Genomic DNA, 21,015 nt, shown 5'->3' with positions numbered 1-21,015 from the left:
AGCAGAACAGCAGCTCGTGCGCTGGGCCTCCCAACCACGCTCGTTACCGCAGAAGCTTCAGCAGCGCTAACGAGGAGAGTCTGTACTTGTGCAAGAGATGAGCTCGGTCTCAGCAGAAGGGCCAGGACGGCTGCAGCACAGAGGGAGTGCGTTGAAGCTGCTTCTCCTGGAAGGTAGGGGCATAGGAAATGAAATAAATTCATAATATTTTAGGAACAACAAGAACACATTCAAATCACCAGTGAAACTCTGCAACAAAACACTAAACCCCCAGGTTCTACAGTGAGCTGGAAAAACCACCTCGAACGTGCCCCTGGACCTTCCCTTTTCCGTTTCGCACACAGTTTCCTCAGTAACCGACAAGGGCACCTGAACACTCCAGGGATCTGGCTGTCTACTGCGTGTAAACACCAACAACACCTTTTCAGCGGGCGTGTATATCCCCATGTAAAAGCAAATGAACTCAAATGGTGTCGCTTGCCGAGAGCTCTGTCACCTCAAACATTATCTGCACGGACCCGCTGCTGGACAACTGCAGAGCGGGCGACTCTCAGACACCCTGGGGCACAACCTCGGCTGCCTGGAACCTTCACGGGTCTCTCCGAAACCTGGGCAGGGGTTGAAACCATTTTGGTTTCAGAGCAAGACCGGCCCGAGCTCAAGTTTTCTTTTGCATTCTCACACCTGGAAGCTAAATCATGAAGGCTACACGGGTCCACACCAACGGAGCTCTCCTAACAGGCACTTCCAGTCATTCATGCCCAAGCCAACATTTCAGCGGAACCTGGCCACGCATTTGGAAACAATGTCCTTTTGGGGTCAAACCGATGCGAGTCTTTCTGCCTTCAGAAATCCAAGCAATACAAGGTGTGCTCCTCTCTGCTCCAGCAGCTATCACACTCCTGCAGTTGAGCTTTCACGGCATTGCAGAAATAACACAACAAACCCCAACACAAAAGCTGGAAGCAGAGCACGCGCCTTAAAAAGCAAATCCGACCTGGAGTGTGAATTGCAATCAAAGGAAGCTGTGACACGGCCCTTCAAACACTCTGGGTGTGCGGGCGGGATGACACGCTGTTTGTGGTTCAGGAACATCCACGCTCGTCACGACCGGCTGGTTCCGTCACCCCCAAAACTCGGCATCAGCGTTTGTTAACACCGGTCTGCCTTGGGTACCCAGAGCTGCCTTCAGCTCACATGAAAGCGTCTCCCCGTAACACCCAGCGTGAGCCCAAGAACGACGCCTGCCTAACGCAGAAATAGAGGAACCTCAAGCAGTGCCCCCTGCTCCATGGGCTGCATTAGATTCTGTGACGGAAAGGGGATTCCACAGTATGGAAAAGCTCCAAAAGAGACTGGAGCTTCCTGGGTCTCAGAGTAATTCTAGAGCTCAAGCAGTGACAGACATCAGCTCCAGCTCAGATAATACATGCCAACACCCATCACTGACCCAAGAAGGCAGCTCCTCCCGTCCTGCCCTAGGCCTTCAAATCCAACACGCTTTGTGCCTCAAACAGGACGCAGCTTATTTATTTGTAACACCAGTCATCTATTTCTTCCTCGAGATGGACTAGAGATACATTACACAAGCAACCAAGGCCCTGCCTGGAGGCAGCGCAGCCCTTCGCCTTCTCTTTTCCACCCCAGTTTGCAGGAGAAGGGAAACAAAAGACACAAGAGACGGTGAGAAATTCAACCCCAAAATGGAGAGGGAACGTTTGAGAGCGGGAAAATTTATCCGTACAAGGGAGAGAGCTACGCGGAATGAACAACATTGAAAATGAATCCTCCTTGTCAGGGGAAAAGTGCACAGCAATTAAAGACCTGCCGAACAGACCCGTATCATTCTCAGAAATACACAAGCCCCAAGTCTCACCAGGCCAGCGAGGGTTCTTGCTCGAAATCCAAGCGCAGCTGCACTGAACTGAGTCGGCACTGACAGAGTCGCCTCCCTTGTCCCACACGAAGCTGCACAGGCCACGCGCTGCTCCAACAGGAACGTGCTGGGGACACCCGGGTTTCCCATCGTGGCCTCTGCGGCGTCACCTGCACAAAGCACCAACACACCGTCAGTTGTGGGCTCAGCTCCGGGGCTTCCCGGGACCGGGGGTCCCTCGGGACACTCGGCAGCACCAAGTGGCTCAAAACTCTAAGGAACTGGAAATTTCACTCAGCGGAAGGCCATGCTCATTGCTAGAAAATTCTGGGTAGCAATAAGCTACGCTGCTTGCTAAAGTCTTCCCACAATAATAAAGCTCCAAGTCAAAACACAGCCCTGGGCCAGGTCTCACTCTCCCAAGGAGCCTTAGCACCCAGAGCCTGGCTGTCCACAGAGCCTCGGGTGACACAGGTATCGCACAGAAACTTTTACAGGCGGCATGTGACGCTGGCTAATTTAAAACATCTCCCTAGAAAGACACACTCACCCGTCCTGCGGGTCATTCAGAACCTCATCATCCATCACAGCTCAGACGGCAACAAAACGAATCCTCCTGCCTTCCCCACACCAAGAGCAGCCAGTTTTCCCTGCAAGCAGAACAGCAGCTCGTGTGCTGGGCCTCCCAACCACGCTCGTTACCGCAGAAGCTTCAGCAGCGCTAACGAGGAGAGTCTGTACTTGTGCAAGAGATGAGCTCGGTCTCAGCAGAAGGGCCAGGACGGCTGCAGCACAGAGGGAGTGCGTTGAAGCTGCTTCTCCTGGAAGGTAGGGGCGTAGGAAATGAAATAAATTCATAATATTTTAGGAACAACAAGAACACATTCAAATCACCAGTGAAACTCTGCAACAAAACACTAAACCCCCAGGTTCTACAGTGAGCTGGAAAAACCACCTCGAACGTGCCCCTGGACCTTCCCTTTTCCGTTTCGCACACAGTTTCCTCAGTAACCGACAAGGGCACCTGAACACTCCAGGGATCTGGCTGTCTACTGCGTGTAAACACCAACAACACCTTTTCAGCGGGCGTGTATATCCCCATGTAAAAGCAAATGAACTCAAATGGTGTCGCTTGCCGAGAGCTCTGTCACCTCAAACATTATCTGCACGGCCCCGCTGCTGGACAACTGCAGAGCGGGCGACTCTCAGACACCCCGGGGCACAACCTCGGCTGCCTGGAACCTTCAGGGGTCTCTCAGAAACCTGGGCAGGGGTTGAAACCATTTCGGTTTCAGAGCAAGACCGGCCCGAGCTCAAGTTTTCTTTTGCATTCTCACACCTGGAAGCTAAATCATGAAGGCTACACGGGTCCACACCAATGGAGCTCTCCTAACAGGCACTTCCAGTCATTCACGCCCAAGCCAACATTTCAGCGGAACCTGGCCACGCATTTGGAAACAATGTCCTTTTGGGGTCAAACCGATGCGAGTCTTTCTGCCTTCAGAAATCCAAGCAATACAAGGTGTGCTCCTCTCTGCTCCAGCAGCTATCACACTCTTGCAGTTGAGCTTTCACGGCATTGCAGAAATAACACAACAAACCCCAACACAAAAGCTGGAAGCAGAGCACGCGCCTTAAAAAGCAAATCCGACCTGGAGTGTGAATTGCAATCAAAGGAAGCTGAGACACGGCCCTTCAAACACTCTGGGTGCGCAGGCGGGACGAGACGCTGTTTGTGGTTCAGGAACATCCACGCTCGTCACGACCAGCTGGTTCCGTCACCCCCAAATCTCGGCAGCAGCGTTTGTTAACACCGGTCAGCCTTGGGTACTCAGAGCTGCCTTCAGCTCACGTGAAAGCGTCTCCCCGTAACGCCCAGCGTGAGCCCAAGGACGACGCCTCCCTAATGCAGAAATAGAGGAACCTCAAGCAGTGCCCCCTGCTCCATGGGCTGCATTAGATTCTGTGACGGAAAGGGGATTCCACAGTATGGAAAAGCTCCAAAAGAGACTGGAGCTTCCTGGGTCTCAGAGTCATTCTAGAGCTCAAGCGGTGACAGACATCAGCTCCAGCTCAGATAATACATGCCAACACCCATCACTGACCCAAGAAGGCAGCTCCTCCCGTCCTGCCCTAGGCCTTCAAATCCAACACGCTTTGTGCCTCAAACAGGACGCAGCTTATTTATTTGTAACACCAGTCATCTATTTCTTCCTCGAGATGGACTAGAGATACATTACACAAGCAACCAAGGCCCTGCCTGGAGGCAGTGCAGCCCTTCGCCTTCTCTTTTCCACCCCAGTTTGCAGGAGAAGGGAAACAAAAGACACAAGAGACGGTGAGAAATTCAACCCCAAAATGGAGAGGGAACGTTTGAGAGCGGGAAAATTTATCCGTACAAGGGAGAGAGCTACGCGGAATGAACAACATTGAAAATGAATCCTCCTTGTCAGGGGAAAAGTGCACAGCAATTAAAGACCTGCCGAACAGACCCGTATCATTCTCAGAAATACACAAGCCCCAAGTCTCACCAGGCCAGCGAGGGTTCTTGCTCGAAATCCAAGCGCAGCTGCACTGAACTGAGTCGGCACTGACAGAGTCGCCTCCCTTGTCCCACACGAAGCTGCACAGGCCACGCGCTGCTCCAACAGGAACGTGCTGGGGACACCCGGGTTTCCCATCGTGGCCTCTGCGGCATCACCTGCACAAAGCACCAACACACCGTCAGTTGTGGGCTCAGCTCCGGGGCTTCCCGGGACCGGGGGTCCCTCGGGACACTCGGCAGCACCAAGTGGCTCAAAACTCTAAGGAACTGGAAATTTCACTCAGCGGAAGGCCATGCTCATTGCTAGAAAATTCTGGGTAGCAATAAGCTACGCTGCTTGCTAAAGTCTTCCCACAATAATAAAGCTCCAAGTCAAAACACAGCCCTGGGCCAGGTCTCACTCTCCCAAGGAGCCTTAGCACCCAGAGCCTGGCTGTCCACAGAGCCTCGGGTGACACAGGTATCGCACAGAAACTTTTACAGGCGGCATGTGACGCTGGCTAATTTAAAACATCTCCCTAGAAAGACACACTCACCCGTCCTGCGGGTCATTCAGAACCTCATCATCCATCACAGCTCAGACGGCAACAAAACGAATCCTCCTGCCTTCCCCACATCAAGAGCAGCCAGTTTTCCCTGCAAGCAGAACAGCAGCTCGTGCGCTGGGCCTCCCAACCACGCTCGTTACCGCAGAAGCTTCAGCAGCGCTAACGAGGAGAGTCTGTACTTGTGCAAGCGATGAGCTCGGTCTCAGCAGAAGGGCCAGGACAGCTGCAGCACAGAGGGAGCGCGTTGAAGCTGCTTCTCCTGGAAGGTAGGGGCATAGGAAATGAAATAAATTCATAATATTTTAGGAACAACAAGAACACATTCAAATCACCAGTGAAACTCTGCAACAAAACACTAAAACCCCAGGTTCTACAGTGAGCTGGAAAAACCACCTCGAACGTGCCCCCGGACCTTCCCTTTTCCGTCTCGCACGCAGTTTCCTCAGTAACCGACAAGGGCACCTGAACACTCCAGGGATCTGGCTGTCTACTGCGTGTAAACACCAACACCACCTTTTCAGCTGGTGTGTATATCCCCATATAAAAGCAAATGAACTCAAATGGTGTCGCTTGCCGAGAGCTTTGTCACCTCAAACATTATCTGCACGGCCCCGCTGCTGGACAACTGCAGAGCGGGCGACTCTCAGACACCCTGGGGCACAGCCTCGGCTGCCTGGAACCTTCACGGGTCTCTCAGAAACCTGGGTGGGAGTTGAAACCATTTCGGTTTCAGAGCAAGACCGGCCCGAGCTCAAGTTTTCTTTTGCATTCTCACACCTGGAAGCTAAATCATGAAGGCTACACGGGTCCACACCAATGGAGCTCTCCTAACAGGCACTTCCAGTCATTCATGCCCAAGCCAACATTTCAGCGGAACCTGGCCACGCATTTGGAAACAATGTCCTTTTGGGGTCAAACCGATGCGAGTCTTTCTGCCTTCAGAAATCCAAGCAATACAAGGTGTGCTCCTCTCTGCTCCAGCAGCTATCACACTCTTGCAGTTGAGCTTTCACGGCATTGCAGAAATAACAGAACAAACCCCAACACAAAAGCTGGAAGCAGAGCACGCGCCTTAAAAAGCAAATCCGACCTGGAGTGTGAATTGCAATCAAAGGAAGCTGAGACACGGCCCTTCAAACACTCTGGGTGTGCAGGCGGGACGAGACGCTGTTTGTGGTTCAGGAACATCCACGCTCGTCACGACCGGCTGGTTCCGTCACCCCCAAATCTCGGCAGCAGCGTTTGTTAACACCGGTCAGCCTTGGGTACCCAGAGCTGCCTTCAGCTCACGTGAAAGCGTCTCCCTGTAACGCCCAGCGTGAGCCCAAGGACGACGCCTCCCTAACGCAGAAATAGAGGAACCTCAAGCAGTGCCCCCTGCTCCATGGGCTGCATTAGAATCTGTGACGGAAAGGGGATTCCACAGTATGGAAAAGCTTCAAAAGAGACTGGAGCTTCCTGGGTCTCAGAGTAATTCTAGAGCTCAAGCGGTGACAGACATCAGCTCCAGCTCAGATAATACATGCCAACACCCATCACTGACCCAAGAAGGCAGCTCCTCCCGTCCTGCCCTAGGCCTTCAAATCCAACACGCTTTGTGCCTCAAACAGGACGCAGCTTATTTATTTGTAACACCAGTCATCTATTTCTTCCTCGAGATGGACTAGAGATACATTACACAAGCAACCAAGGCCCTGCCTGGAGGCAGCGCAGCCCTTCGCCTTCTCTTTTCCACCCCAGTTTGCAGGAGAAGGGAAACAAAAGACACAAGAGACGGTGAGAAATTCAACCCCAAAATGGAGAGGGAACGTTTGAGAGCGGGAAAATTTATCCGTACAAGGGAGAGAGCTACGCTGAATGAACAACATTGAAAATGAATCCTCCTTGTCAGGGGAAAAGTGCACAGCAATTAAAGACCTGCCGAACAGACCCGTATCATTCTCAGAAATACACAAGCCCCAAGTCTCACCAAGCCAGCGAGGGTTCTTGCTCGAAATCCAAGCGCAGCTGCACTGAACTGAGTCGGCACTGACAGAGTCGCCTCCCTTGTCCCACACGAAGCTGCACAGGCCACGCGCTGCTCCAACAGGAACATGCTGGGGACACCCGGGTTTCCCATCGTGGCCTCTGCGGCGTCACCTGCACAAAGCACCAACACACCGTCAGTTGTGGGCTCAGCTCCGGGGCTTCCCGGGACCGCGGGTCCCTCGGGACACTCGGCAGCACCAAGTGGCTCAAAACTCTAAGGAACTGGAAATTTCACTCAGCGGAAGGCCATGCTCATTGCTAGAAAATTCTGGGTAGCAATAAGCTACGCTGCTTGCTAAAGTCTTCCCACAATAATAAAGCTCCAAGTCAAAACACAGCCCTGGGCCAGGTCTCACTCTCCCAAGGAGCCTTAGCACCCAGAGCCTGGCTGTCCACAGAGCCTCGGGTGACACAGGTATCGCACAGAAACTTTTACAGGCGGCATGTGACGCTGGCTAATTTAAAACATCTCCCTAGAAAGACACACTCACCCGTCCTGCGGGTCATTCAGAACCTCATCATCCATCACAGCTCAGACGGCAACAAAACGAATCCTCCTGCCTTCCCCACATCAAGAGCAGCCAGTTTTCCCTGCAAGCAGAACAGCAGCTCGTGCGCTGGGCCTCCCAACCACGCTCGTTACCGCAGAAGCTTCAGCAGCGCTAACGAGGAGAGTCTGTACTTGTGCAAGAGATGAGCTCGGTCTCAGCAGAAGGGCCAGGACGGCTGCAGCACAGAGGGAGCGCGTTGAAGCTGCTTCTCCTGGAAGGTAGGGGCATAGGAAATGAAATAAATTCATAATATTTTAGGAACAACAAGAACACATTCAAATCACCAGTGAAACTCTGCAACAAAACACTAAAACCCCAGGTTCTACAGTGAGCTGGAAAAACCACCTCGAACGTGCCCCCGGACCTTCCCTTTTCCGTCTCGCACGCAGTTTCCTCAGTAACCGACAAGGGCACCTGAACACTCCAGGGATCTGGCTGTCTACTGCGTGTAAACACCAACACCACCTTTTCAGCTGGTGTGTATATCCCCATATAAAAGCAAATGAACTCAAATGGTGTCGCTTGCCGAGAGCTTTGTCACCTCAAACATTATCTGCACGGCCCCGCTGCTGGACAACTGCAGAGCGGGCGACTCTCAGACACCCTGGGGCACAACCTCGGCTGCCTGGAACCTTCACGGGTCTCTCAGAAACCTGGGCAGGGGTTGAAACCATTTCGGTTTTAGAGCAAGACCGGCCCGAGCTCAAGTTTTCTTTTGCATTCTCACACCTGGAAGCTAAATCATGAAGGCTACACGGGTCCACACCAATGGAGCTCTCCTAACAGGCACTTCCAGTCATTCACGCCCAAGCCAACATTTCAGCGGAACCTGGCCACGCATTTGGAAACAATGTCCTTTTGGGGTCAAACCGATGCGAGTCTTTCTGCCTTCAGAAATCCAAGCAATACAAGGTGTGCTCCTCTCTGCTCCAGCAGCTATCACACTCTTGCAGTTGAGCTTTCACGGCATTGCAGAAATAACACAACAAACCCCAACACAAAAGCTGGAAGCAGAGCACGCGCCTTAAAAAGCAAATCCGACCTGGAGTGTGAATTGCAATCAAAGGAAGCTGAGACACGGCCCTTCAAACACTCTGGGTGTGCAGGCGGGACGAGACGCTGTTTGTGGTTCAGGAACATCCACGCTCGTCACGACCGGCTGGTTCCGTCACCCCCAAATCTCGGCAGCAGCGTTTGTTAACACCGGTCAGCCTTGGGTACCCAGAGCTGCCTTCAGCTCACGTGAAAGCGTCTCCCCGTAACGCCCAGCGTGAGCCCAAGGACGACGCCTCCCTAACGCAGAAATAGAGGAACCTCAAGCAGTGCCCCCTGCTCCATGGGCTGCATTAGAATCTGTGACGGAAAGGGGATTCCACAGTCTGGAAAAGCTTCAAAAGAGACTGGAGCTTCCTGGGTCTCAGAGTAATTCTAGAGCTCAAGCGGTGACAGACATCAGCTCCAGCTCAGATAATACATGCCAACACCCATCACTGACCCAAGAAGGCAGCTCCTCCCGTCCTGCCCTAGGCCTTCAAATCCAACACGCTTTGTGCCTCAAACAGGACGCAGCTTATTTATTTGTAACACCAGTCATCTATTTCTTCCTCGAGATGGACTAGAGATACATTACACAAGCAACCAAGGCCCTGCCTGGAGGCAGCGCAGCCCTTCGCCTTCTCTTTTCCAGCCCAGTTTGCAGGAGAAGGGAAACAAAAGACACAAGAGACGGTGAGAAATTCAACCCCAAAATGGAGAGGGAACGTTTGAGAGCGGGAAAATTTATCCGTACAAGGGAGAGAGCTACGCTGAATGAACAACATTGAAAATGAATCCTCCTTGTCAGGGGAAAAGTGCACAGCAATTAAAGACCTGCCGAACAGACCCGTATCATTCTCAGAAATACACAAGCCCCAAGTCTCACCAAGCCAGCGAGGGTTCTTGCTCGAAATCCAAGCGCAGCTGCACTGAACTGAGTCGGCACTGACAGAGTCGCCTCCCTTGTCCCACACGAAGCTGCACAGGCCACGCGCTGCTCCAACAGGAACGTGCTGGGGACACCCGGGTTTCCCATCGTGGCCTCTGCGGCGTCACCTGCACAAAGCACCAACACACCGTCAGTTGTGGGCTCAGCTCCGGGGCTTCCCGGGACCGCGGGTCCCTCGGGACACTCGGCAGCACCAAGTGGCTCAAAACTCTAAGGAACTGGAAATTTCACTCAGCGGAAGGCCATGCTCATTGCTAGAAAATTCTGGGTAGCAATAAGCTACGCTGCTTGCTAAAGTCTTCCCACAATAATAAAGCTCCAAGTCAAAACACAGCCCTGGGCCAGGTCTCACTCTCCCAAGGAGCCTTAGCACCCAGAGCCTGGCTGTCCACAGAGCCTCGGGTGACACAGGTATCGCACAGAAACTTTTACAGGCGGCATGTGACGCTGGCTAATTTAAAACATCTCCCTAGAAAGACACACTCACCCGTCCTGCGGGTCATTCAGAACCTCATCATCCATCACAGCTCAGACGGCAACAAAACGAATCCTCCTGCCTTCCCCACACCAAGAGCAGCCAGTTTTCCCTGCAAGCAGAACAGCAGCTCGTGTGCTGGGCCTCCCAACCACGCTCGTTACCGCAGAAGCTTCAGCAGCGCTAACGAGGAGAGTCTGTACTTGTGCAAGAGATGAGCTCGGTCTCAGCAGAAGGGCCAGGACGGCTGCAGCACAGAGGGAGCGCGTTGAAGCTGCTTCTCCTGGAAGGTAGGGGCATAGGAAATGAAATAAATTCATAATATTTTAGGAACAACAAGAACACATTCAAATCACCAGTGAAACTCTGCAACAAAACACTAAAACCCCAGGTTCTACAGTGAGCTGGAAAAACCACCTCGAACGTGCCCCCGGACCTTCCCTTTTCCGTCTCGCACGCAGTTTCCTCAGTAACCGACAAGGGCACCTGAACACTCCAGGGATCTGGCTGTCTACTGCGTGTAAACACCAACACCACCTTTTCAGCTGGTGTGTATATCCCCATATAAAAGCAAATGAACTCAAATGGTGTCGCTTGCCGAGAGCTTTGTCACCTCAAACATTATCTGCACGGACCCGCTGCTGGACGACTGCAGAGCGGGCGACTCTCAGACACCCTGGGGCACAACCTCGGCTGCCTGGAACCTTCACGGGTCTCTCAGAAACCTGGGCGGGAGTTGAAACCATTTCGGTTTCAGAGCAAGACCGGCCCGAGCTCAAGTTTTCTTTTGCATTCTCACACCTGGAAGCTAAATCATGAAGGCTACACGGGTCCACACCAATGGAGCTCTCCTAACAGGCACTTCCAGTCATTCACGCCCAAGCCAACATTTCAGCGGAACCTGGCCACGCATTTGGAAACAATGTCCTTTTGGGGTCAAACCGATGCGAGTCTTTCTGCCTTCAGAAATCCAAGCAATACAAGGTGTGCTCCTCTCTGCTCCAGCAGCTATCACACTCTTGCAGTTGAGCTTTCACGGCATTGCAGAAATAACACAACAAACCCCAACACAAAAGCTGGAAGCAGAGCACGCGCCTTAAAAAGCAAATCCGACCTGGAGTGTGAATTGCAATCAAAGGAAGCTGAGACACGGCCCTTCAAACACTCTGGGTGTGCAGGCGGGACGAGACGCTGTTTGTGGTTCAGGAACATCCACGCTCGTCACGACCGGCTGGTTCCGTCACCCCCAAATCTCGGCAGCAGCATTTGTTAACACCGGTCAGCCTTGGGTACCCAGAGCTGCCTTCAGCTCACGTGAAAGCGTCTCCCCGTAACGCCCAGCGTGAGCCCAAGGACGACGCCTCCCTAACGCAGAAATAGAGGAACCTCAAGCAGTGCCCCCTGCTCCATGGGCTGCATTAGATTCTGTGACGGAAAGGGGATTCCACAGTATGGAAAAGCTCCAAAAGAGACTGGAGCTTCCTGGGTCTCAGAGTAATTCTAGAGCTCAAGCGGTGACAGACATCAGCTCCAGCTCAGATAATACATGCCAACACCCATCACTGACCCAAGAAGGCAGCTCCTCCCGTCCTGCCCTAGGCCTTCAAATCCAACACGCTTTGTGCCTCAAACAGGACGCAGCTTATTTATTTGTAAACACCAGTCATCTATTTCTTCCTCGAGATGGACTAGAGATACATTACACAAGCAACCAAGGCCCTGCCTGGAGGCAGCGCAGCCCTTCGCCTTCTCTTTTCCAGCCCAGTTTGCAGGAGAAGGGAAACAAAAGACACAAGAGACGGTGAGAAATTCAACCCCAAAATGGAGAGGGAACGTTTGAGAGCGGGAAAATTTATCTGTACAAGGGAGAGAGCTACGCGGAATGAACAACATTGAAAATGAATCCTCCTTGTCAGGGGAAAAGTGCACAGCAATTAAAGACCTGCCGAACAGACCCGTATCATTCTCAGAAATACACAAGCCCCAAGTCTCACCAAGCCAGCGAGGGTTCTTGCTCGAAATCCAAGCGCAGCTGCACTGAACTGAGTCGGCACTGACAGAGTCGCCTCCCTTGTCCCACACGAAGCTGCACAGGCCACGCGCTGCTCCAACAGGAACGTGCTGGGGACACCCGGGTTTCCCATCGTGGCCTCTGCGGCGTCACCTGCACAAAGCACCAACACACCGTCAGTTGTGGGCTCAGCTCCGGGGCTTCCCGGGACCGGGGGTCCCTCGGGACACTCGGCAGCACCAAGTGGCTCAAAACTCTAAGGAACTGGAAATTTCACTCAGCGGAAGGCCATGCTCATTGCTAGAAAATTCTGGGTAGCAATAAGCTACGCTGCTTGCTAAAGTCTTCCCACAATAATAAAGCTCCAAGTCAAAACACAGCCCTGGGCCAGGTCTCACTCTCCCAAGGAGCCTTAGCACCCAGAGCCTGGCTGTCCACAGAGCCTCAGGTGACACAGGTATCGCACAGAAACTTTTACAGGCGGCATGTGACGCTGGCTAATTTAAAACATCTCCCTAGAAAGACACACTCACCCGTCCTGCGGGTCATTCAGAACCTCATCATCCATCACAGCTCAGACGGCAACAAAACGAATCCTCCTGCCTTCCCCACACCAAGAGCAGCCAGTTTTCCCTGCAAGCAGAACAGCAGCTCGTGCGCTGGGCCTCCCAACCACGCTCGTTACCGCAGAAGCTTCAGCAGCGCTAACGAGGAGAGTCTGTACTTGTGCAAGAGATGAGCTCGGTCTCAGCAGAAGGGCCAGGACGGCTGCAGCACAGAGGGAGCGCGTTGAAGCTGCTTCTCCTGGAAGGTAGGGGCATAGGAAATGAAATAAATTCATAATATTTTAGGAACAACAAGAACACATTCAAATCACCAGTGAAACTCTGCAACAAAACACTAAAACCCCAGGTTCTACAGTGAGCTGGAAAAACCACCTCGAACGTGCCCCCGGACCTTCCCTTTTCCGTCTCGCACGCAGTTTCCTCAGTAACCGACAAGGGCACCTGAACACTCCAGGGATCTGGCTGTCTACTGCGTGTAAACACCAACACCACCTTTTCAGCGGGTGTGTATATCCCCATATAAAAGCAAATGAACTCAAATGGTGTCGCTTGCCGAGAGCTTTGTCACCTCAAACATTATCTGCACGGACCCGCTGCTGGACAACTGCAGAGCGGGCGACTCTCAGACACCCTGGGGCACAACCTCGGCTGCCTGGAACCTTCACGGGTCTCTCAGAAACCTGGGCAGGGGTTGAAACCATTTCGGTTTTAGAGCAAGACCGGCCCGAGCTCAAGTTTTCTTTTGCATTCTCACACCTGGAAGCTAAATCATGAAGGCTACACGGGTCCACACCAATGGAGCTCTCCTAACAGGCACTTCCAGTCATTCACGCCCAAGCCAACATTTCAGCGGAACCTGGCCACGCATTTGGAAACAATGTCCTTTTGGGGTCAAACCGATGCGAGTCTTTCTGCCTTCAGAAATCCAAGCAATACAAGGTGTGCTCCTCTCTGCTCCAGCAGCTATCACACTCTTGCAGTTGAGCTTTCACGGCATTGCAGAAATAACACAACAAACCCCAACACAAAAGCTGGAAGCAGAGCACGCGCCTTAAAAAGCAAATCCGACCTGGAGTGTGAATTGCAATCAAAGGAAGCTGAGACACGGCCCTTCAAACACTCTGGGTGTGCAGGCGGGACGAGACGCTGTTTGTGGTTCAGGAACATCCACGCTCGTCACGACCGGCTGGTTCCGTCACCCCCAAATCTCGGCAGCAGCATTTGTTAACACCGGTCAGCCTTGGGTACCCAGAGCTGCCTTCAGCTCACGTGAAAGCGTCTCCCCGTAACGCCCAGCGTGAGCCCAAGAACGACGCCTCCCTAACGCAGAAATAGAGGAACCTCAAGCAGTGCCCCCTGCTCCATGGGCTGCATTAGATTCTGTGACGGAAAGGGGATTCCACAGTATGGAAAAGCTCCAAAAGAGACTGGAGCTTCCTGGGTCTCAGAGTAATTCTAGAGCTCAAGCGGTGACAGACATCAGCTCCAGCTCAGATAATACATGCCAACACCCATCACTGACCCAAGAAGGCAGCTCCTCCCGTCCTGCCCTAGGCCTTCAAATCCAACACGCTTTGTGCCTCAAACAGGACGCAGCTTATTTATTTGTAAACACCAGTCATCTATTTCTTCCTCGAGATGGACTAGAGATACATTACACAAGCAACCAAGGCCCTGCCTGGAGGCAGCGCAGCCCTTCGCCTTCTCTTTTCCAGCCCAGTTTGCAGGAGAAGGGAAACAAAAGACACAAGAGACGGTGAGAAATTCAACCCCAAAATGGAGAGGGAACGTTTGAGAGCGGGAAAATTTATCTGTACAAGGGAGAGAGCTACGCGGAATGAACAACATTGAAAATGAATCCTCCTTGTCAGGGGAAAAGTGCACAGCAATTAAAGACCTGCCGAACAGACCCGTATCATTCTCAGAAATACACAAGCCCCAAGTCTCACCAAGCCAGCGAGGGTTCTTGCTCGAAATCCAAGCGCAGCTGCACTGAACTGAGTCGGCACTGACAGAGTCGCCTCCCTTGTCCCACACGAAGCTGCACAGGCCACGCGCTGCTCCAACAGGAACGTGCTGGGGACACCCGGGTTTCCCATCGTGGCCTCTGCGGCGTCACCTGCACAAAGCACCAACACACCGTCAGTTGTGGGCTCAGCTCCGGGGCTTCCCGGGACCGGGGGTCCCTCGGGACACTCGGCAGCACCAAGTGGCTCAAAACTCTAAGGAACTGGAAATTTCACTCAGCGGAAGGCCATGCTCATTGCTAGAAAATTCTGGGTAGCAATAAGCTACGCTGCTTGCTAAAGTCTTCCCACAATAATAAAGCTCCAAGTCAAAACACAGCCCTGGGCCAGGTCTCACTCTCCCAAGGAGCCTTAGCACCCAGAGCCTGGCTGTCCACAGAGCCTCGGGTGACACAGGTATCGCACAGAAACTTTTACAGGCGGCATGTGACGCTGGCTAATTTAAAACATCTCCCTAGAAAGACACACTCACCCGTCCTGCGGGTCATTCAGAACCTCATCATCCATCACAGCTCAGACGGCAACAAAACGAATCCTCCTGCCTTCCCCACATCAAGAGCAGCCAGTTTTCCCTGCAAGCAGAACAGCAGCTCGTGCGCTGGGCCTCCCAACCACGCTCGTTACCGCAGAAGCTTCAGCAGCGCTAACGAGGAGAGTCTGTACTTGTGCAAGAGATGAGCTCGGTCTCAGCAGAAGGGCCAGGACGGCTGCAGCACAGAGGGAGCGCGTTGAAGCTGCTTCTCCTGGAAGGTAGGGGCATAGGAAATGAAATAAATTCATAATATTTTAGGAACAACAAGAACACATTCAAATCACCAGTGAAACTCTGCAACAAAACACTAAAACCCCAGGTTCTACAGTGAGCTGGAAAAACCACCTCGAACGTGCCCCCGGACCTTCCCTTTTCCGTCTCGCACGCAGTTTCCTCAGTAACCGACAAGGGCACCTGAACACTCCAGGGATCTGGCTGTCTACTGCGTGTAAACACCAACACCACCTTTTCAGCTGGTGTGTATATCCCCATATAAAAGCAAATGAACTCAAATGGTGTCGCTTGCCGAGAGCTTTGTCACCTCAAACATTATCTGCACGGACCCGCTGCTGGACAACTGCAGAGCGGGCGACTCTCAGACACCCTGGGGCACAACCTCGGCTGCCTGGAACCTTCACGGGTCTCTCAGAAACCTGGGCGGGAGTTGAAACCATTTCGGTTTCAGAGCAAGACCGGCCCGAGCTCAAGTTTTCTTTTGCATTCTCACACCTGGAAGCTAAATCATGAAGGCTACACGGGTCCACACCAATGGAGCTCTCCTAACAGGCACTTCCAGTCATTCATGCCCAAGCCAACATTTCAGCGGAACCTGGCCACGCATTTGGAAACAATGTCCTTTTGGGGTCAAACCGATGCGAGTCTTTCTGCCTTCAGAAATCCAAGCAATACAAGGTGTGCTCCTCTCTGCTCCAGCAGCTATCACACTCTTGCAGTTGAGCTTTCACGGCATTGCAGAAATAACACAACAAGCCCCAACACAAAAGCTGGAAGCAGAGCACGCGCCTTAAAAAGCAAATCCGACCTGGAGTGTGAATTGCAATCAAAGGAAGCTGAGACACGGCCCTTCAAACACTCTGGGTGTGCAGCCGGGACGAGACGCTGTTTGTGGTTCAGGAACATCCACGCTCGTCACGACCGGCTGGTTCCGTCACCCCCAAATCTCGGCAGCAGCGTTTGTTAACACCGGTCAGCCTTGGGTACTCAGAGCTGCCTTCAGCTCACGTGAAAGCGTCTCCCCGTAACGCCCAGCGTGAGCCCAAGGACGACGCCTCCCTAACGCAGAAACAGAGGAACCTCAAGCAGTGCCCCCTGCTCCATGGGCTGCATTAGATTCTGTGACGGAAAGGGGATTCCACAGTATGGACAAGCTCCAAAAGAGACTGGAGCTTCCTGGGTCTCAGAGTAATTCTAGAGCTCAAGTGGTGACAGACATCAGCTCCAGCTCAGATAATACATGCCAACACCCATCACTGACCCAAGAAGGCAGCTCCTCCCGTCCTGCCCTAGGCCTTCAAATCCAACACGCTTTGTGCCTCAAACAGGACGCAGCTTATTTATTTGTAACACCAGTCATCTATTTCTTCCTCGAGATGGACTAGAGATACATTACACAAGCAACCAAGGCCCTGCCTGGAGGCAGCGCAGCCCTTCGCCTTCTCTTTTCCAGCCCAGTTTGCAGGAGAAGGGAAACAAAAGACACAAGAGACGGTGAGAAATTCAACCCCAAAATGGAGAGGGAACGTTTGAGAGCGGGAAAATTTATCCGTACAAGGGAGAGAGCTACGCGGAATGAACAACATTGAAAATGAATCCTCCTTGTCAGGGGAAAAGTGCACAGCAATTAAAGACCTGCCGAACAGACCCGTATCATTCTCAGAAATACACAAGCCCCAAGTCTCACCAGGCCAGCGAGGGTTCTTGCTCGAAATCCAAGCGCAGCTGCACTGAACTGAGTCGGCACTGACAGAGTCGCCTCCCTTGTCCCACACGAAGCTGCACAGGCCACGCGCTGCTCCAACAGGAACGTGCTGGGGACGCCCGGGTTTCCCATCGTGGCCTCTGCGGCGTCACCTGCACAAAGCACCAACACATCATCAGTTGTGGGCTCAGCTCCGGGGCTTCCCGGGACCGGGGGTCCCTCGGGACACTCGGCAGCACCAAGTGGCTCAAAACTCTAAGGAACTGGAAATTTCACTCAGCGGAAGGCCATGCTCATTGCTAGAAAATTCTGGGTAGCAATAAGCTACGCTGCTTGCTAAAGTCTTCCCACAATAATAAAGCTCCAAGTCAAAACACAGCCCTGGGCCTGGTCTCACTCTCCCAAGGAGCCTTAGCACCCAGAGCCTGGCTGTCCACAGAGCCTCGGGTGACACAGGTATCGCACAGAAACTTTTACAGGCGGCATGTGACGCTGGCTAATTTAAAACATCTCCCTAGAAAGACACACTCACCCGTCCTGCGGGTCATTCAGAACCTCATCATCCATCACAGCTCAGACGGCAACAAAACGAATCCTCCTGCCTTCCCCACACCAAGAGCAGCCAGTTTTCCCTGCAAGCAGAACAGCAGCTCGTGTGCTGGGCCTCCCAACCACGCTCGTTACCGCAGAAGCTTCAGCAGCGCTAACGAGGAGAGTCTGTACTTGTGCAAGAGATGAGCTCGGTCTCAGCAGAAGGGCCAGGACGGCTGCAGCACAGAGGGAGCGCGTTGAAGCTGCTTCTCCTGGAAGGTAGGGGCATAGGAAATGAAATAAATTCATAATATTTTAGGAACAACAAGAACACATTCAAATCACCAGTGAAACTCTGCAACAAAACACTAAAACCCCAGGTTCTACAGTGAGCTGGAAAAACCACCTCGAACGTGCCCCCGGACCTTCCCTTTTCCGTCTCGCACACAGTTTCCTCAGTAACCGACAAGGGCACCTGAACACTCCAGGGATCTGGCTGTCTACTGCGTGTAAACACCAACACCACCTTTTCAGCGGGTGTGTATATCCCCATATAAAAGCAAATGAACTCAAATGGTGTCGCTTGCCGAGAGCTTTGTCACCTCAAACATTATCTGCACGGCCCCGCTGCTGGACAACTGCAGAGCGGGCGACTCTCAGACACCCTGGGGCACAACCTCGGCTGCCTGGAACCTTCACGGGTCGCTCAGAAACCTGGGCAGGAGTTGAAACCATTTCGGTTTCAGAGCAAGACCGGCCCGAGCTCAAGTTTTCTTTTGCATTCTCACACCTGGAAGCTAAATCATGAAGGCTACACGGGTCCACACCAATGGAGCTCTCCTAACAGGCACTTCCAGTCATTCATGCCCAAGCCAACATTTCAGCGGAACCTGGCCACGCATTTGGAAACAATGTCCTTTTGGGGTCAAACCGATGCGAGTCTTTCTGCCTTCAGAAATCCAAGCAATACAAGGTGTGCTCCTCTCTGCTCCAGCAGCTATCACACTCTTGCAGTTGAGCTTTCACGGCATTGCAGAAATAACACAACAAGCCCCAACACAAAAGCTGGAAGCAGAGCACGCGCCTTAAAAAGCAAATCCGACCTGGAGTGTGAATTGCAATCAAAGGAAGCTGAGACACGGCCCTTCAAACACTCTGGGTGTGCAGGCGGGACGAGACGCTGTTTGTGGTTCAGGAACATCCACGCTCGTCACGACCGGCTGGTTCCGTCACCCCCAAATCTCGGCAGCAGCGTTTGTTAACACCGGTCAGCCTTGGGTACTCAGAGCTGCCTTCAGCTCACGTGAAAGCGTCTCCCCGTAACGCCCAGCGTGAGCCCAAGGACGACGCCTCCCTAACGCAGAAACAGAGGAACCTCAAGCAGTGCCCCCTGCTCCACGGGCTGCATTAGATTCTGTGACGGAAAGGGGATTCCACAGTCTGGACAAGCTCCAAAAGAGACTGGAGCTTCCTGGGTCTCAGAGTAATTCTAGAGCTCAAGCGGTGACAGACATCAGCTCCAGCTCAGATAATACATGCCAACACCCATCACTGACCCAAGAAGGCAGCTCCTCCCGTCCTGCCCTAGGCCTTCAAATCCAACACGCTTTGTGCCTCAAACAGGACGCAGCTTATTTATTTGTAAACACCAGTCATCTATTTCTTCCTCGAGATGGACTAGAGATACATTACACAAGCAACCAAGGCCCTGCCTGGAGGCAGCGCAGCCCTTCGCCTTCTCTTTTCCACCCCAGTTTGCAGGAGAAGGGAAACAAAAGACACAAGAGACGGTGAGAAATTCAACCCCAAAATGGAGAGGGAACGTTTGAGAGCGGGAAAATTTATCCGTACAAGGGAGAGAGCTACGCGGAATGAACAACATTGAAAATGAATCCTCCTTGTCAGGGGAAAAGTGCACAGCAATTAAAGACCTGCCGAACAGACCCGTATCATTCTCAGAAATACACAAGCCCCAAGTCTCACCAGGCCAGCGAGGGTTCTTGCTCGAAATCCAAGCGCAGCTGCACTGAACTGAGTCGGCACTGACAGAGTCGCCTCCCTTGTCCCACACGAAGCTGCACAGGCCACGCGCTGCTCCAACAGGAACGTGCTGGGGACACCCGGGTTTCCCATCGTGGCCTCTGCGGCGTCACCTGCACAAAGCACCAACACACCGTCAGTTGTGGGCTCAGCTCCGGGGCTTCCCGGGACCGGGGGTCCCTCGGGACACTCGGCAGCACCAAGTGGCTCAAAACTCTAAGGAACTGGAAATTTCACTCAGCGGAAGGCCATGCTCATTGCTAGAAAATTCTGGGTAGCAATAAGCTACGCTGCTTGCTAAAGTCTTCCCACAATAATAAAGCTCCAAGTCAAAACACAGCCCTGGGCCAGGTCTCACTCTCCCAAGGAGCCTTAGCACCCAGAGCCTGGCTGTCCACAGAGCCTCGGGTGACACAGGTATCGCACAGAAACTTTTACAGGCGGCATGTGACGCTGGCTAATTTAAAACATCTCCCTAGAAAGACACACTCACCCGTCCTGCGGGTCATTCAGAACCTCATCATCCATCACAGCTCAGACGGCAACAAAACGAATACTCCTGCCTTCCCCACACCAAGAGCAGCCAGTTTTCCCTGCAAGCAGAACAGCAGCTCGTGTGCTGGGCCTCCCAACCACGCTCGTTACCGCAGAAGCTTCAGCAGCGCTAACGAGGAGAGTCTGTACTTGTGCAAGAGATGAGCTCGGTCTCAGCAGAAGGGCCAGGACGGCTGCAGCACAGAGGGAGTGCGTTGAAGCTGCTTCTCCTGGAAGGTAGGGGCGTAGGAAATGAAATAAATTCATAATATTTTAGGAACAACAAGAACACATTCAAATCACCAGTGAAACTCTGCAACAAAACACTAAAACCCCAGGTTCTACAGTGAGCTGGAAAAACCACCTCGAACGTGCCCCCGGACCTTCCCTTTTCCGTCTCGCACACAGTTTCCTCAGTAACCGACAAGGGCACCTGAACACTCCAGGGATCTGGCTGTCTACTGCGTGTAAACACCAACACCACCTTTTCAGCGGGTGTGTATATCCCCATATAAAAGCAAATGAACTCAAATGGTGTCGCTTGCCGAGAGCTTTGTCACCTCAAACATTATCTGCACGGCCCCGCTGCTGGACAACTGCAGAGCGGGCGACTCTCAGACACCCTGGGGCACAACCTCGGCTGCCTGGAACCTTCACGGGTCGCTCAGAAACCTGGGCAGGAGTTGAAACCATTTCGGTTTCAGAGCAAGACCGGCCCGAGCTCAAGTTTTCTTTTGCATTCTCACACCTGGAAGCTAAATCATGAAGGCTACACGGGTCCACACCAATGGAGCTCTCCTAACAGGCACTTCCAGTCATTCATGCCCA

The 21,015-nt window shown here is 52.8% G+C and overlaps 8 non-coding genes across 8 annotated transcripts; all 8 read right to left on the bottom strand.

Annotated features, from left to right (window-relative positions):
* Window positions 1–1,366: 1,366 nt before the first annotated feature.
* On the bottom strand, window positions 1,367–1,451 carry LOC135997283 (small nucleolar RNA SNORD45). The gene has a single exon (XR_010607397.1). It is a non-coding gene; the product is annotated as a small nucleolar RNA SNORD45 (small nucleolar RNA).
* Window positions 1,452–3,897: 2,446 nt separating this feature from the next.
* LOC135997286 (small nucleolar RNA SNORD45) lies at window positions 3,898–3,982 on the bottom strand. Its single transcript, XR_010607399.1, has one exon. It is a non-coding gene; the product is annotated as a small nucleolar RNA SNORD45 (small nucleolar RNA).
* A 2,446-nt stretch (window positions 3,983–6,428) lies between these two features.
* LOC135997277 (small nucleolar RNA SNORD45) lies at window positions 6,429–6,513 on the bottom strand. Its single transcript, XR_010607391.1, has one exon. It is a non-coding gene; the product is annotated as a small nucleolar RNA SNORD45 (small nucleolar RNA).
* Window positions 6,514–8,959: 2,446 nt separating this feature from the next.
* Window positions 8,960–9,044, bottom strand: LOC135997276 (small nucleolar RNA SNORD45). The gene has a single exon (XR_010607390.1). It is a non-coding gene; the product is annotated as a small nucleolar RNA SNORD45 (small nucleolar RNA).
* A 2,446-nt stretch (window positions 9,045–11,490) lies between these two features.
* Window positions 11,491–11,575, bottom strand: LOC135997275 (small nucleolar RNA SNORD45). Its single transcript, XR_010607389.1, has one exon. It is a non-coding gene; the product is annotated as a small nucleolar RNA SNORD45 (small nucleolar RNA).
* Window positions 11,576–14,022: 2,447 nt separating this feature from the next.
* Window positions 14,023–14,107, bottom strand: LOC135997274 (small nucleolar RNA SNORD45). The gene has a single exon (XR_010607388.1). It is a non-coding gene; the product is annotated as a small nucleolar RNA SNORD45 (small nucleolar RNA).
* Window positions 14,108–16,554: 2,447 nt separating this feature from the next.
* LOC135997293 (small nucleolar RNA SNORD45) lies at window positions 16,555–16,639 on the bottom strand. The gene has a single exon (XR_010607406.1). It is a non-coding gene; the product is annotated as a small nucleolar RNA SNORD45 (small nucleolar RNA).
* A 2,446-nt stretch (window positions 16,640–19,085) lies between these two features.
* Window positions 19,086–19,170, bottom strand: LOC135997273 (small nucleolar RNA SNORD45). Its single transcript, XR_010607387.1, has one exon. It is a non-coding gene; the product is annotated as a small nucleolar RNA SNORD45 (small nucleolar RNA).
* Window positions 19,171–21,015: the final 1,845 nt, after the last annotated feature.

This window comes from Caloenas nicobarica, chromosome 21, assembly GCF_036013445.1.
Source record: "Caloenas nicobarica isolate bCalNic1 chromosome 21, bCalNic1.hap1, whole genome shotgun sequence".
Taxonomy (NCBI): Eukaryota; Metazoa; Chordata; class Aves; order Columbiformes; family Columbidae; genus Caloenas; species Caloenas nicobarica.
The sequence above is the reverse complement of the archived record's forward strand: the minus strand, read 5'-3'. Positions and strand labels throughout refer to the sequence as shown.